General features: G+C 42.0%; 2 non-coding genes across 2 annotated transcripts; both read right to left on the minus strand.

The window, feature by feature from the left end:
• Positions 1–348: 348 nt before the first annotated feature.
• Positions 349–458, minus strand: Trnai-uau. Its single transcript has 2 exons — positions 421–458; positions 349–384 (listed from the first exon to the last, which is right to left on the minus strand). It is a non-coding gene; the product is annotated as a tRNA-Ile (tRNA).
• A 2881-nt stretch (positions 459–3339) lies between these two features.
• Positions 3340–3449, minus strand: Trnai-uau. Its single transcript has 2 exons — positions 3412–3449; positions 3340–3375 (listed from the first exon to the last, which is right to left on the minus strand). It is a non-coding gene; the product is annotated as a tRNA-Ile (tRNA).
• Between the last annotated feature and the right edge of the window lie 12485 nt (positions 3450–15934).

The following is a 15934-nucleotide window of genomic DNA, read 5'->3' on the forward strand; positions in this document are numbered from 1 at the left end:
TATAAAATTGTTTTCATTAAAGCCTAGAAAACAATAACAGGACCATACTCTCCTGAAAAATGCATTGCAAAAAAAAGAAAAAAGGTTTCTTAAAGCAGGGATGGCTAGACCTCCCACCCCTACCCCAAGCACACGCGCCTGCAACCTAATTGTTATTCAGTGTATTATTGCTATTGTTGTTGTTGTTATTATTGTTATTATTATTATTATTATTAGTATTATTAGTATTATAATTATATTAAGAATAGTATATACATAATAGTAATCATAAGGTTGAAGGTAGTAAAAAAAGAAAAAAAAGAATAGAGGTTACTTCAGGTATATATCAAATGTTTTTCAAAAATAGGCTGCCCCAGGTGAGGCTCGAACTCACAACCTCCGCATATCTCTTCCTGTGATTAACACAGGGAAGGTACTGTCTATAAGTACGGCGCGCTAACCGATTGTGCCACTGGGGCGCACAGTCACAACTGTATTGATTAGTCAAATAGCCAGGTCAGTACATTCTATGTTTATAGTGCGTTTCATAATATTACGTTTTAAACCCATAGTAACTCAAATAGCATGTAATTATATAATGAATATGAAATTTGTATTAAAAGATATTAGCCTATTGAGTTTTGAAGACATACCAACTCAAAAAACATTTTCTTTTACTGAAAATGTCTATATAAATAAAAAAGGTTTTTTAAAAACAAATTACCAACAAATTATGTAGATTAATCTCATTTTAATACACAAATGAAGATACATAGAGAATAATACATGAGTGGCCGTTAGATACCATTTATTTCTAAAATGTATCTAACGAGCGAAAGCGAGTTTGATACGTTTTTAAACAACGAGTTGTGAGATAAATGGTATCTAACGGACACGAATGTATTATTCTATTTCTTGAATATCCTCAAAGACAAGGTTTTAAGAAAATGTTAACATCTTTTCCTACTAAAAGTTACTTACAGCCGTTGCACTTGTAGCTAACTTACGCGTCACAGACCCATGATTGTCAGGTTAACTATACGTCACAATGTAATCGATTTTCATCGTGTTTTCATCGTTTTTCATTGGATGCATGGCATTGGTGACCTGGTCATCACCTAGGAGCAAGCAGCCAGTCTTAAATTTGTTTAACACACGTACGTCTGTAAACAACCTATGTATTATAAAACAAATAACGCATGATGTTCTCACCAACAGGTGTGTAAAAAAATAAGATTTAACCTATGCAAATTGATAATAATTTGTAAAGAAACTTTTTTTATTTAACCTGAATTTTGTTTTTAATGCCAAATTACGCAAACGGACTTTTTATACGGCATTTTGTGTACAGGGCACCGTTCCACAAAGCGATCTTAACCCTAAGATCACCTTAAGTGCATAGCTAACTTATGCACTAAGGTGATCTTAGTGCTAAGATCGTTTCGTGGAACGGGGCCCTCTGGTTGGTAGTTTTGGGAATCGGTTGTAATTTCATCATCAATCATCGGTTATAATCTCTTGACACTATCCGACCATTTTTCGGTTACACAATCGGCTACAATTATATAAATATAAGAATGATTTGAATTACAAGGACCATGCGTGTTCATTGGAACCTCGACCCTATAAATGGCTATTTTTACCTTTAATATCTCTTTAATATTTTCTTCTTCTTCTTCTTTTTTGTACACATGGAAACAAACAGCCCAACATATTTACATCAGTATTCCATCATCTAAATTGAAGAAACAATTGCAATTAACTTTTTTTCACACAATCGATTATGGATTATTATAATCTCTCATTACATCGATGGAGCCAAACCGATCAATTTTCCATTATAATCGATCACTGGGACATCATTACTCTGGACGAAACAAGAAAGAAAAAAACCCCTGGGCATGAAGTGCGATAAATTCTGAAAATCCATTGCACCTGAGGCAAGCGACTTATATTTTCACACTGAGATGGTTTACGTGGGGTCTTGCCCTCCTATCCACATCCACCAGCGCCCCCCCCCCCCCCCCCCCCCACACACACCTCCTTCACCACCATTCCAGACGAAACTGTAGCCCGAAATTATCTTTGGCTTAGACGTAGCCCAGTGGTAAAGCGAACGCCTGACGCGCGGTCGGTTTAGGATCAATCCCCGTCGGTTGGTGCATTGGGCTATTTCTCATTCCAGCCAGTGCACCACGACTGGTATATCAAAGGCAGTGGTACAAACTATCCTGTCTGTGGGATGGTGCATATAAAAGACCCCTTGCTACTAATGGAAAAATGTAGCAGGTTTCCTCTCTATGACTATGTCAAAATGACCATATGTTTCACATCCAGTAGCCGATGATTAATAAATCAATGTGCTCCAGTGGTGTCGTTAAACAAAAACAAACTTTTGCTGAGAGAGTGATCATAAACGTCAAAATGTCCGTCTAGCTCTCAAACGGCTGAGTACTCGGGTTAAGTGAGGGCTTATTCTCTTACCCACACCCCCGCCCCGTCCAGGCCACACTGTAGCCTGAAATTGTCGCAGGAGCATTGCCTCGCTAGTGAAGGTACTCGCTAAAACGACAACGGCGAACAACATCAGAATTGGATGACGAGTATTTGCTCAGGGCCCCGTTCCACGAAACGATCTTAGCGCTAAGATCACCTTTAAAAGTACATTTATGCGGTAGTTGTACACTTAAGTAAATAGGGTTCAATAACACCTTCATAACTTCCAACAATCCCATACCCTGGTGAATGATCGTCCTCATACCTGCTGCAGGTTATAAACAATCTCATACCCTGGTGAATGATCGTCCTCATACCTGCTGCAGGTTATAAACATGTTCGTGATAAAAGCAACAAAAACGAACACTTCTACACTAAAAGTGTAACAACAAGAAGATAAAGTGGTACAAGTAAAATAAGAAGATGAAGAAGAACAAGAACGAGAGAGAGAGAGACAGAGAGAGAGAGAGAGAGAGAGAGAGAGAGAGAGAGAGAGAGAGAGAGAGAGAGAGAGAGAGAGAGAGAGAGAGAGAGAGAGAGAGAGAGAGAGAGAGAGAGAGAGAGAGAGAGAGACATACAGAGACAGAGATAGATAGAGATAGACAGAGATAGACGTGGGGGGGGGGGGGGTAGAGATACAAAGAAAGAGAGGCGGTGAGAAATATACAAAGGGAGAAGACACAGAAAGACAGAGAGAAGGAGGGTTAATAATAAAAACAATTGTTTAACAACACCACCAGTGCACATAGATGTATTATTGATGTGTTTTTTGGATGTGAGAATTTTTGTAATTTCGGTATATTTCTGGAAAGACACCTTTTTTTTAGTTGACGTATAGACAAAACTGTTTTCCAAAATATAGGCTGCCCCAGGTGAGGCTCGAACTCACAACCTCCGCATAACTCTTCCTGTGTTGGACACAGGGAAGGTACTGTCTATAAGTACGGCGCGCTAACCGATTGTGCCACTGGGGCGCACTGTCATTGATTCATTAATTAGTCAAACAGCCAGGACAATACATACGACGTCCTTTGGTGTAGCCAACCATTTACTGGACACTGGTTGGTAGTTTGGGAATCGGTTGTAATTTCACCATCGATCATCAGTTATAATCGGGTGGCACTATCCCACCATATTTCGGTTACACAGTCGGTTAGAATTATATGAACATAAGATGGATTTGAATTATAACGACCATGCACCCAGTCTCATGTTCACTGGAATAGTCCATATAAAGAGCTATTTTTTCTTTTATTAACTATTTTTTTTCTTTATGTATACATGAAAACAAACACCAATCCAAACATATTTACGTACACCAATATTCCATCATCTAAACTGGAGAACCAATTTATCATACAATCGATTATTGATTTAAAAAAATAATAATCGATCATTACATCGGTAGATCCAACCGATCAATTTTCGATTATAATCGACCATTGAAACATCACTACTCTGGTTGGAACGGGTGAAAAATCTGGGCATTAAGTGCGACCAATTCTAAAACCCACAACGCCTGAGGCACGCGACTTATATTTTCAAACTGAAATGGTTTAAGTGAGGGCTAAAACTCATATCCACACCCACCAGCCCCCCTTCCCTTCCACGCCCCGTCCAGAAGACACTATAGCCTCAAATTATCTTTGGTTGAGAGAGCGATCATAAACGTAAAAATGTCCTTGTGGCTTTCGAACAGCCGAGTACTCGGGTTAAGTGGGGGTTTGCCCTCCTATCTACACCCACCAGCCCCCCACCCCACCGTCAGTCCAGACGACACTGTAGCCCGAAATTTGTGCAGGAGCAATGCCTCGCTAGTGAAGGTACTCATAGACCTGCAGCCCACACCAGTTATTCATGTTAAAAGGGCCACAAGGTTTGACCTGACTGACTGATGTAGTCTTCTCTGGACAACCCAAAAAGCAATTGCTGCCGGCCCGGGTATTGGCTTTGACACACACACACCCCCCCCCCCCCCCCCCATGACAATTTCAAATTGACGATAAGTGGCATTTATTCAAAGTAACAGCGAAAAAGGCTAAACAGATTATCCCTGTCTTCAGTGAGGTCCCATGACTACATAATAACCAATGACAGCAATTTTAGGTCGGGTTTACCCCTCGCCAGCAACCCCCAAAGATTTTGTGAAAAGTGGCATTTATTCAAAGTAACAGCGCCAAGGCTATGAACATGTTGGATATTTTGATTGTTTGGAAAGATGGCGGCGCTACGCTCATACTCAGGCTTCATTAAGGCCTGTATACGCAGAGAACGAGAACGTCATCATGACACTAATATCAAGCTGAAAGGACAGGCAACGTATATAAGCATTCGATGACGAGAATTTGCCCAGGGTGTAGTCGAGTAAACTAAGGTTCAATAACACCTTCACAATTTCCAACAAGTCCAGACCATGGTGAATGATCGTGTTCGGTGTGCACGGAACATATATGCAGATTATAAAACGCTTGATGATGATGAATAATAATAATAATAATAAGATGATGATGATGATGATGATGATGATGAAAATGAAGAAGAAGAAGAAGATGATGATGATGATGATGACGAAGAAGAAGAAAATGATGATGATGATGATGATGAAGAAGAAGAAGAAGATGATGATGATAATGATGAGATCAAAAGACTGGGTGAAATAACAAACAGAAAGACAGAGAAAGGGAGATCGCGATCGACCAGGAAGAGAAGAGAAAAGAAGAGAAAGATAGAGACAATCTCTCTCTCTCTCTCTCTCTCTCTCTCTCTCTCTCTCTCTCTCTCTCTCTCTCTCTGTGTGTGTGTGTGTGTGTGAGTGTGTGTGGGTTTTTTTTTTTTTAAAACACATTGATTTATTAATCATCGGCTATTGGATATCAGAATTGTGATAATTTCTGTGTAATTTCCAAAAATATTTTGAACAACTGAGGTATAGACAAAACTGTTTTCTAAAAATAGGCTGCCCCAGGTGAGGCTCGAACTCACAACCTCCGCATATCTTTTCCTGAGTTGCACACAGGGAAAGTACTGTCTATAAGTACGGCGCGCTTCTTTTTAAAAATCTTTTTCTTTACAAATTCAACAATGCACATTCAATAAATAAAAATATATTAAAGCAATAAACACGCACACACAAGAACCATTCACTGAACTACTCTGACCTCTCGCGCTCATTTATTCTGGTACCGGCCTCGGTGGCGTCGTGGCAGGCCATCGGTCTACAGGCTGGTAGGTACTGGGTTCGGATCCCAGTCGAGGCATGGGATTTTTAATCCAGATACCGACTCCAAACCCTGAGTGAGTGCTCCGCAAGGCTCAATGGGTAGGTGTAAACCACTTGCACCGACCAGTGATCCATAACTGGTTCAACAAAGGCCATGGTTTGTGCTATCCTGCCTGTGGGAAGCGCAAATAAAAGATCCCTTGCTGCCAATCGGAAGAGTAGCCCATGTAGTGGCGACAGCGGGTTTCCTCTCAAAATCTGTGTGGTCCTTAACCATATGTCTGACGCCATATAACCGTAAATAAAATGTGTTGAGTGCGTCGTTAAATAAAACACTTCTTTCTTTCTTTCATTTATACTGATTTCATCCATTAATATATACTTTGTGCCACCGGGGCGCGCAGTCATACCTGCATTATAATTAATGTTTGTGTGTGCGTGCATGCGTGTGTGTGCATGTGTAATTAATGCAGGCATGACTAGGCGCCAAACTGACAGGACAGTACATACCACGTCCTTTGGTGTAACTTACCTTTTATTGGGCACTGGTTGGTAGTTTTAAAAATCGGTTGGAATTGTAGATAAACTTGTATAAATGGTCCTAAAATGAGTTCTACGTCGCGGGACTTGTTGATGTGTACTAATTAGGATATATCTACGTCCCGGTACTCGTTAATTGCCCTTTTACCTGGTTGACGGTGTGTACAGTCAAAAGGTAACAACGAACTAATCCTATATCACAGTGCACTAAGAATTCGTTTCACTGGTTATGTTATGGGTATTACAAAAAAATACATTTTTAAAATGATATACAATAATATCGGCTCCAACCTACGTTTTGCCGGCTTTGGTGTAAATTTGTCTGTCCGTCCGTCGTCTGTCTGTGTGTCTGTCTCTCTGTATCTATGTCTGTTTGTTAATTTTTATATGCTAATACAACAAACTATCCAATTTTAAAGTAGCATAACATTTTTATCCAAACTTCAGTAACACATTCATTGTTTTCATTATTCAGTTCCATGATTAATTTTGAACGCAAAACATTTTCCGTTGATTCTCGCAGTGTGTCTGTCCTCAGATGTGAGATTTCATCGCCTTAAATCTTCGGAATTGGCGTAGTTTCCGTCTTAGTCCGGTCAATGAGTTTTGCCTTGAATGCGTCTACGGCTTAATGAATGGCATGAATGGTTGTTGTTCTGCATCTGTTCTGCCGTCTGCAACATGTTGTCCACAGTCACGACGTAGGCTCTGCATTGCGAGTTAATACATTTCCAATATGTTCTCTCTCATTTATTTTTCTTTACGCGAAATGTATGCTCGTTATAATACAGATAACTGCCGCCTCGTATTGTGTCATTATATGTCACTCGAACCTGTTCAGCTGCCATTATTTTAAATCTCAAAGCGGAAACGGGAAGTCGATTTACGTGCCCATATCCACAAGGATTCAGGCACGCCCACCCTGGACTTAGTCTCTTACTTTGCCAGTGGCCAATTCCTGGGTGGGAGGAAATCTCAAATTCCTATTTCGATGCAAGACTTTATATGGATTAAACAGGAAAAAACCCCTACAATGCGCAAGCGCCTGCTCAATCAAACACACATAAAAATATTACCCAGGCAGTAAAGGATCATACACTAGTTTTTAAACACTAAGGAATATGTTTTACTATTAGAGCCGTTTTTGATAACTGAAATCATACTTTACTTAGATTGTATTGTTTAGATTATCCATTTCCATACATTCGAAATGGTTTTGGTCATCTTGCTGTCACAAAATGCATTTCTCATATTTTTAAAAACGCACGTGCCTTTGAGAAGTAACAGTTATGGAGTCGAGTTTTGGTCTATTTTTAGAGGGTATTTCATCATTTCAAAGTCACAGACTCATGTTTCACTCAGTTGCAACTTTATCCAAATGTGTTACAGGTTTGTAGATTAACTAAACTTAGTGTTAATTTCCACGGGTTAAAATTAGGCCAATACAAGCAAAATAAAACAAAACTGAGGAGAAAAAGAAGAAATAACAATAACAGAAAAGAAAACACATACAAGCGCCTGCTCATTTGCTACCCCGAACAGTAATGCTAGAATATAAACGCTTCTCATTTCGTTGGTAAAGAAAACACATACAAGCGCCTGCTCATTTGCTACCCCGAACAGTAATGCTAGAATATAAACGCTTCTCATTTCGTTGGTAAAGAAAACACATACAAGCGCCTGCTCATTTGCTACCCCGAACAGTAATGCTAGACTATAAACGCTTCTCATTTCGTTGGTAAAGAAAACACGGCTCACACTGCAATACAGAACATGTAAACCAAAAAAGAGAATTAGTTCCTTCTACTTCCCACACAGAGCGAGTTTTAACGACTCAATGGGTAAGCGTAAGATCACTACACCCTCCTCTCTCTCACTAAACAACCAACAACTAACTCACTGTCCTGGATAGACAGCCCATATAGCTGAGGTGTGTGTGCGCAGAACAGCGTGCTTGAACCTTAATTGTATACAAGCACGAACATAAGTTTAAATGAATGAAAACCGTTCAAATTTCCGTCTAGCTCTCGAACAGCAGAGTACTCGGTTTAAGTGTGTGTGTGGGGGGGGGGGGGGGGGGGGGGGGGGCTTGCCCTCCTATATACACCCACCAGTCCCCCACCCACCCCGTCCAGACGACTCTGTAGCCCGAAAATGTTGCGGTTGCAATGCCTCGCTAGTGAAGGAAGGACATGTTTTATTTAACGACGCACTCATCACATTTTATATACGGTTATATGGCGTCAGGCATATAGTTAAGGACAACACAGATATTGAGAGAGGAAACCCGCTGTCGCCACTTCATGGGCTACCTTTTTTCGATTAGCAGCAAGGAATCTTTTATATGCATCATCCCACAGACAGGATAGTACATACCACGGCCTTTGTTATACCAGTTGTGGAACACTGGCTGGAACGAGAAATAGCCCAATGGGTCCACCGGCGGGGATCAATCCCAGACCGACGGCGCATCGAGGGAACGCTTTACAACTAAGCTACGTCTCGCCCCCTCGCTAATGAATGTACTCAAACTGAAAGGACAGCGACGAACAACAAAAGAATTTGATGACGAGAATTGGCCCAGGGTGTAGTCGAGTAAACTATGGTTCAATAACACCTTAACAATTTCCAACAACTCCAGACCATGGTGAATGATCGTCTTCAATGTGCAGAGGGGCGGGACGTAGCCCAGTGGTAAAGCTCTCGCTTAATGCGCAGTCGATCTGAGATCGATCCCCGTTGGTGGGACCACTGGACTATTTCTCGCTCCATCCAGTGCACCACGGAGGGCATATCAAAGGCTGTGGTATGTGCTATCCTGTCTGTGGGATTTTGCATATAAAAGATCCCTTGCTGCTAATCGAAAAGAGTATCCCATAATAAAGTGGCGACAGCGGGATTCCTTTCTCAATATCTGTGTGGTCCATAATCGTGTGTACGACGCCATATAACAGTACATAAAATGTGTTGAGTGCGTGCGTCGTTAAATAAAACATTTCCTTCCTTCCATTGGGCAGAGATTATATCTGCAGATTATAAAAATGGTGTTAAAAGCAACACAAATGAGCACTTCTGTACTAAAAGTGAAGAAAAACAAATGTATGCACCGGCGTAGGAAGGTGCCAAAAATGGGAGGCACACACACACACACATACGCACGCACACACGCACGCGCACACACACGCACGCACACGCACACGCACGCGCACACACATACACGCGCGCACACGCACACGCACGCACACACACATACACACGCACACACACACATGCGCACACACACACACGCACACACGCACACGCGCGCACATACACACATACATACACCCACATACACACACACACGCACACACACATACACACACACATAGACACACACATAGACACACAGACACACACACACACACAGCACACACACGCACACACAACACAAACACACACACACGCACACACACACATATACACACACACACACACACATATACACACACACACACATACACACACACACACACACACACACACATTACTTCTGAGACGCACATCGGTGTGATTTTAGTTAATTCCAAGGGCCGATCTAAGGGAGGGGTCTAGAGGGACCTTTACCTCCCCCCTAAAAATTAAACTACCCCTTTCTTTCACAATTTCAAATTGAATTTGTTTATAATTTTCATTGAAGTTCCCTTTTCCCATGTGCCCTTTTGCCTTTCGGTCCCCTCCCTAAAATGTTTCCTGGGTCCGCCCGGTTTTTGTTTGTCCCCGAGTAAACATTGAGTAACGACAGTCTTACTTGCTGGCAATCTTTTTCAATACCCTTTGTATATAGAAATATTAATTTCAGTGTTTTGTAGTCACAATCTGGTCATAATGACCAGCACAATCTGGTCACAATGACCAGCGAAGTATACTGACGTCAAAAAGAAACTGTACCAATATTCTGAGAGACTACTGAAGAAAAAACTAAATATGTTGCATATTTATATCTTTTATATGCACCATCCCACAGACAGGATAGTACATACCACGGTCTTTGTTATACCATGGGGATATAAAAACGCTGATATCATGCTATCCATAGTGTAGGTACTCAAGCTGAAAGGACAGCGGCGAACAACATTAGAGTTTGATGACGAGAATTTGCCCAGGGTGTAGTCGAGTAAACTAAGGTTCAATAACACCGTAACAATTTCCAACAACTCCGAAACTGCGAAGAAGAAGAAAATAATAAGAAGAAGAACAAGAAGAAGAACAAGAAGAACAAGAACAAGAAGGAAAAGAAGAATAATAATAAGAAGAAGAATAGGATGATGATGATGATGACGAAGAAGAAGATGGTGAAGATGATGATAATGATGATGACGACGACGATGATGTTGTTGATGATGATGATGATGATAGTGATGAAGATGATGATGTTGATGATAATAGTGGTGAAGATGATGATGATGATGACGACGATGATGATGATGATGATGATGATGACGACGATGATGATGACGATGGTAAAGAAGATGACGAAGAAGCAGCTAAAGACTAGCTAGAATCTGCAGAAGGCTGGCTATACGAATTCAAAAGACTGGGTGAAATGACAAACAGAAAGACAGAGAAAGGGAGATCGCGATCCATCAGGGAGAAAAGAGAAGAGAGAGAGAGAGAGAGAGAGAGAGAGAGAGAGAGAGAGAGAGAGAGAGAGAGAGAGAGAGAGAGAGAGAGAGAGAGAGAGAGAGAGAGAGAGAGAGAGTGTGTGTGTGTGTTGAAAAGTATGCTTTTGTTTAACGACACTACTAGATCAAATTGATTTATTAATCATCAGTTGATGGATATGAGCATTTTGGTGTATTTCCGAAATGACACTAATTTTTTTTCAGACTTAAAAAACTGTTTTCTAAAAATGGGCTGTAATTGATATGTAAATGATATGTAATTGCAATCGTTAAAAAGTCTCTGTTAGTCGATAGCATCTTAAAAATTGCAGCAAACTCAGGAATGTCCCTTAAAGCCATCGGATATAAGGCTGGTAGGTTCGCAGTCCGGTAGGCCTACCGGCTCCCGCCCAGAGCGAGTTTTAACGACTCAATGGGTAGGTGTAAGACCACTACACTCTCTACTCTCTCACTAACCACTAACCAACTAACAACTAACTCACTGTCCTGGACAGACAGCTCAGATTGCTGAAGTGTGTGCGCAGAACAGCGTGCTTGAACCGTAATTGTATACAAGCACGAAAATAAGTTGAAATGAATGAAAACCGTCCAAATTTCCGTCTAGCTCTCGAACAGCAGAATACTTGGGTTAAATGGGGGCTTGCTCTCCTATCTACATCCCCTAGTCCCCTACCCCCCCCCCCCCCCCACCCCGTCCAGACGACCCTGTAGCACGAAATTGTTGCAGGAGCAATGCCTCGCTAGCGAAGGAGGGAAATGTTTTATTTAACGACGCACTCAAAACATTTTATTTACAATTATATGGCGTCAGACATATGGTTAAGGACCACACAGATATTGAGAGAGGAAACCCGCTGTCGCCAATTCATGGGCTACCTTTTTTCGATTAGCATCAAGGGATCTTTTATATGCACCATCCCACAGACAGGATAGTACATACCACGGCCTTTGTTACACCAGTTGTGGAGCACTGGCTGTAACGAGAAATAGCCCAGTGTGTCCACCGACGGGGATCGATCCCAGACCGACCGCGCATCGAGCGAACGCTTTACCACTGGACTACGTCTCGCCCCCTCACTAGTGAAGGTACTGAAGCTGAAAGAACAGCGACGAAAAACATAAGAATTTGAAGACGAGAATTTGCCCAGGGTGTAGTCGAGTAAACTAAGGTTCAATAACACCTTAACAATTTCTAACAACTCCAGACCACAGTGAATGATCGTCTTCAGTGTGCAGAGGGGCGGGACGTAGCCCAGTGGTAAAGCGCTCGCTCGATGCGCGGTCGATCTGAGATCGATCCCCTGTGGTGGGCCCACCGGACTATTTCTCGCTCCATCCAGTGCACCACGAAGGGCATGTCAAAGGTTGTGGTATGTGCTATCCTGTCTGTGGGATTGTGCATATAAAAGATCCCTTGCTGCTAATCGAAAAGAGTAGCCCATAAAGTGGCGACAGCGGGATTCCTCTCTCAATATCTGTGTGGTCCTTAATCATGTGTACGACGCCATATAACAGTAAACAAAATGTGTTGAGTGCGTCGTTAAATAAAACATTTCCTTCATTCCAGTCTGCAGAGATCATATCTGCAGATTATAAAAATGGTGGTGTTAAAAGCAACAAAAATAAGCACTTCTGCACTAAAAGTGAAGAAAAACAAATCTATGCACCGGCGTAGGAAGGTGCCAAAAATGGGAGGCACACACACACACACACACACACACACACGCACACACACACACACACACACGCACACACACATATATATATATATATACATCGCTGGTAAAACGTGTGTGTGTGGGGGGGTACATGCCACCCTCATCACCTACCCCACCCCACCCCCCACCCCCACCCGAGCATCCTACGCCAGTGGTATCTACTGGATATTTACCGAAATGGCGTGAATAAATTACATCTGAGACGCACATCGATGTGATTTTACTTAATCCCAAGGGCCGATCTAAGGGAGGGGTCTAGAGGGACCTTTACCTCTCCCTAAATATTAAACTGCTCCTTTTTTCACAATTTCAAATTGAATTTGTTTATAATTTTCATTGAAGTTCACTTTTCCCATGTGCTCTTTTGCCTTTCGGTCCCCTCCCTAAAATTATTCCTGGGTCCGCCGTTGAATATATTTTCATACATATTTACGGTTTTTTTTAGTTCCCGAGTAAACATTGATGTAACGACAGTCTTACTTGCTGGCAATCTTTTTCAATACCCTCCCTATACAGAAATATTAATTTCAGTGTTTTGTATTCACAATCTGGTCATAATGACCAGCACAATCTGGTCACAATGACCAGCGAAGTATACTGACGTCAAAAAGAAACTGTACCAATATTCTGAGAGACTACTGAAGAAAAAACAAAATATGTTGCATATTTAAAACATATATATATATACTAGTATTAGGCCCCTGCGAAGCTTCGTATATTCAACTCGATTCGAAATCGTCGCGAAGCTTCGATTCGATTCGATTCGATTTTTGTGTATTCGGAATTTTGAATATTGCAGTGTACGGACAATTGGAAAAAGAGGGACAAACTATATGGCCAACCGTTAACATTAATAAAGAATAACCAATGTGGAAGACAAAGCAGGAAAAAATGAAATTCGTATAAGTAACCTATTAACCAAATAACACTCTTATCATACGTATTTTTAGTTTGCCGATTAGTTGCCCATTAGCCCAAAACGTAGACTCCTTGCATGCAGTACTACACTGCTACAGGGCTAATTGAATGACGTAGACTCCTTGCATGCAGTACTACACTGCTACAGGGCTAATTGAATGACGTACACTCCTTGCATGCAGTACCACACTGCTACAGGGCTAATTGAATGACGTACACTCCTTGCATGCAGTACCACACTGCTACAGGGCTAATTGAATGACGTACACTCCTTGCATGCAGTACCACACTGCTACAGGGCTAATTGAATGACGTAGACTCCTTGCATGCAGTACCACACTGCTACAGGGCTAATTGAATGACGTACACTCCTTGCATGCAGTACCACACTGCTACAGGGCTAATTGAATGACGTAGACTACTTGCATGCAGTACCACACTGCTACAGGGCTAATTGAATGACGTACACTCCTTGCATGCAGTACCACACTGCTACAGGGCTAATTGAATGACGTAGACTCCTTGCATGCAGTACCACACTGCTACAGGGCTAATTGAATGACGTACACTCCTTGCATGCAGTACCACACTGCTACAGGGCTAATTGAATGACGTAGACTCCTTGCATGCAGTACCACACTGCTACAGGGCTAATTGAATGACGTAGACTCCTTGCATGCAGTACCACACTGCTACAGGGCTAATTGAATGACGTACACTCCTTGCATGCAGTACCACACTGCTACAGGGCTAATTGAATGACGTACACTCCTTGCATGCAGTACCACACTGCTACAGGGCTAATTGAATGACGTACACTCCTTGCATGCAGTACCACACTGCTACAGGGCTAACTGAATGACGTAGACTCCTTGCATGCAGTACCACACTGCTACAGGGCTAACTGAATGACGTAGACTCCTTGCTTGCAGTACCACACTGCTACAGGACTAACTGAATGACGTAGACTCCTTGCATGCAGTACCACACTGCTACAGTACCACACTGCTACAGGGCTAATTGAATGACGTAGACTACTTGCATGCAGTACCACACTGCTACAGGGCTAATTGAATGACGTAGACTCCTTGCATGCAGTACCACACTGCTACAGGGCTAATTGAATGACGTAGACTACTTGCATGCAGTACCACACTGCTACAGGGCTAATTGAATGACGTAGACTCCTTGCATGCAGTACCACACTGCTACAGGGCTAATTGAATGACGTAGACTACTTGCATGCAGTACCACACTGCTACAGGGCTAATTGAATGACGTAGACTCGTTGCCTACAGTACCACACTGCTACAGGGCTAATTGAATGACGTAGACTACTTGCATGCAGTACCACACTGCTACAGGGCTAATTGAATGACGTAGACTACTTGCATGCAGTACCACACTGCTACAGGGCTAATTGAATGACGTAGACTCGTTGCCTACAGTACCACACTGCTACAGGGCTAATTGAATGACGTAGACTACTTGCATGCAGTACCACACTGCTACAGGGCTAATTGAATGACGTAGACTACTTGCATGCAGTACCACACTGCTACAGGGCTAATTGAATGACGTAGACTCCTTGCATGCAGTACCACACTGCTACAGGGCTAATTGAATGACGTAGACTCGTTGCCTACAGTACCACACTGCTACAAGGCTAATTGAATGACGTAGACTCGTTGCCTACAGTACCACACTGCTGCAAGGACGTAGACTCGTTGCCTACAGTACCACACTGCTACAAGGCTAATTGAATGAAGTTTTCTTTTTCTTTTTTTTAAGTACGAGCTGAATATTACTTTATTAACTGACTATTTAAATCAACCTTTTTTATATAAAAATGTATGTACACACACACACTCACACAGACACACTCACACATACACACACACGAAATGGCGAAGAAGAAGAAAATAAGAAGAAGAACAAGAAGAACAAGAAGAACAAGAACAAGAAGGAAAAGAAGAATAAGAAGCAGAAGAAGATGTTGAAGATGATGATGATGATGACGATGACGACGATGATGTTGTTGATGATGATGATGATGATGATGATGATGATAGTGATGAAGATGTGTTGAGTACGTCGTTAAATAAAACAGTTCCTTCCTTCCAGTGTGCAGAGATCATATCTGCAGATTATAAAAATGGTGGTGTTAAAAGCAACACAAATGAGCACTTCTGCACTTTAAGTGAAGAAAAACAAATGTATGCACCGGCGTAGGAAGGTGCCAAAAATGGGAGACACACACACACACACACACACACACACACACACACACACGCGCGCGCGCGCGCACACACGCACACACACGCAAAAAAACACACACACACACGCACGTTGGCACACACACACACACGCACACACACACGCACGTACACACGCACACG

The sequence above is a fragment of the Gigantopelta aegis genome, chromosome 13 (genome assembly GCF_016097555.1).
Source record: "Gigantopelta aegis isolate Gae_Host chromosome 13, Gae_host_genome, whole genome shotgun sequence".
NCBI classification, from domain to species: domain Eukaryota; kingdom Metazoa; phylum Mollusca; class Gastropoda; order Neomphalida; family Peltospiridae; genus Gigantopelta; species Gigantopelta aegis.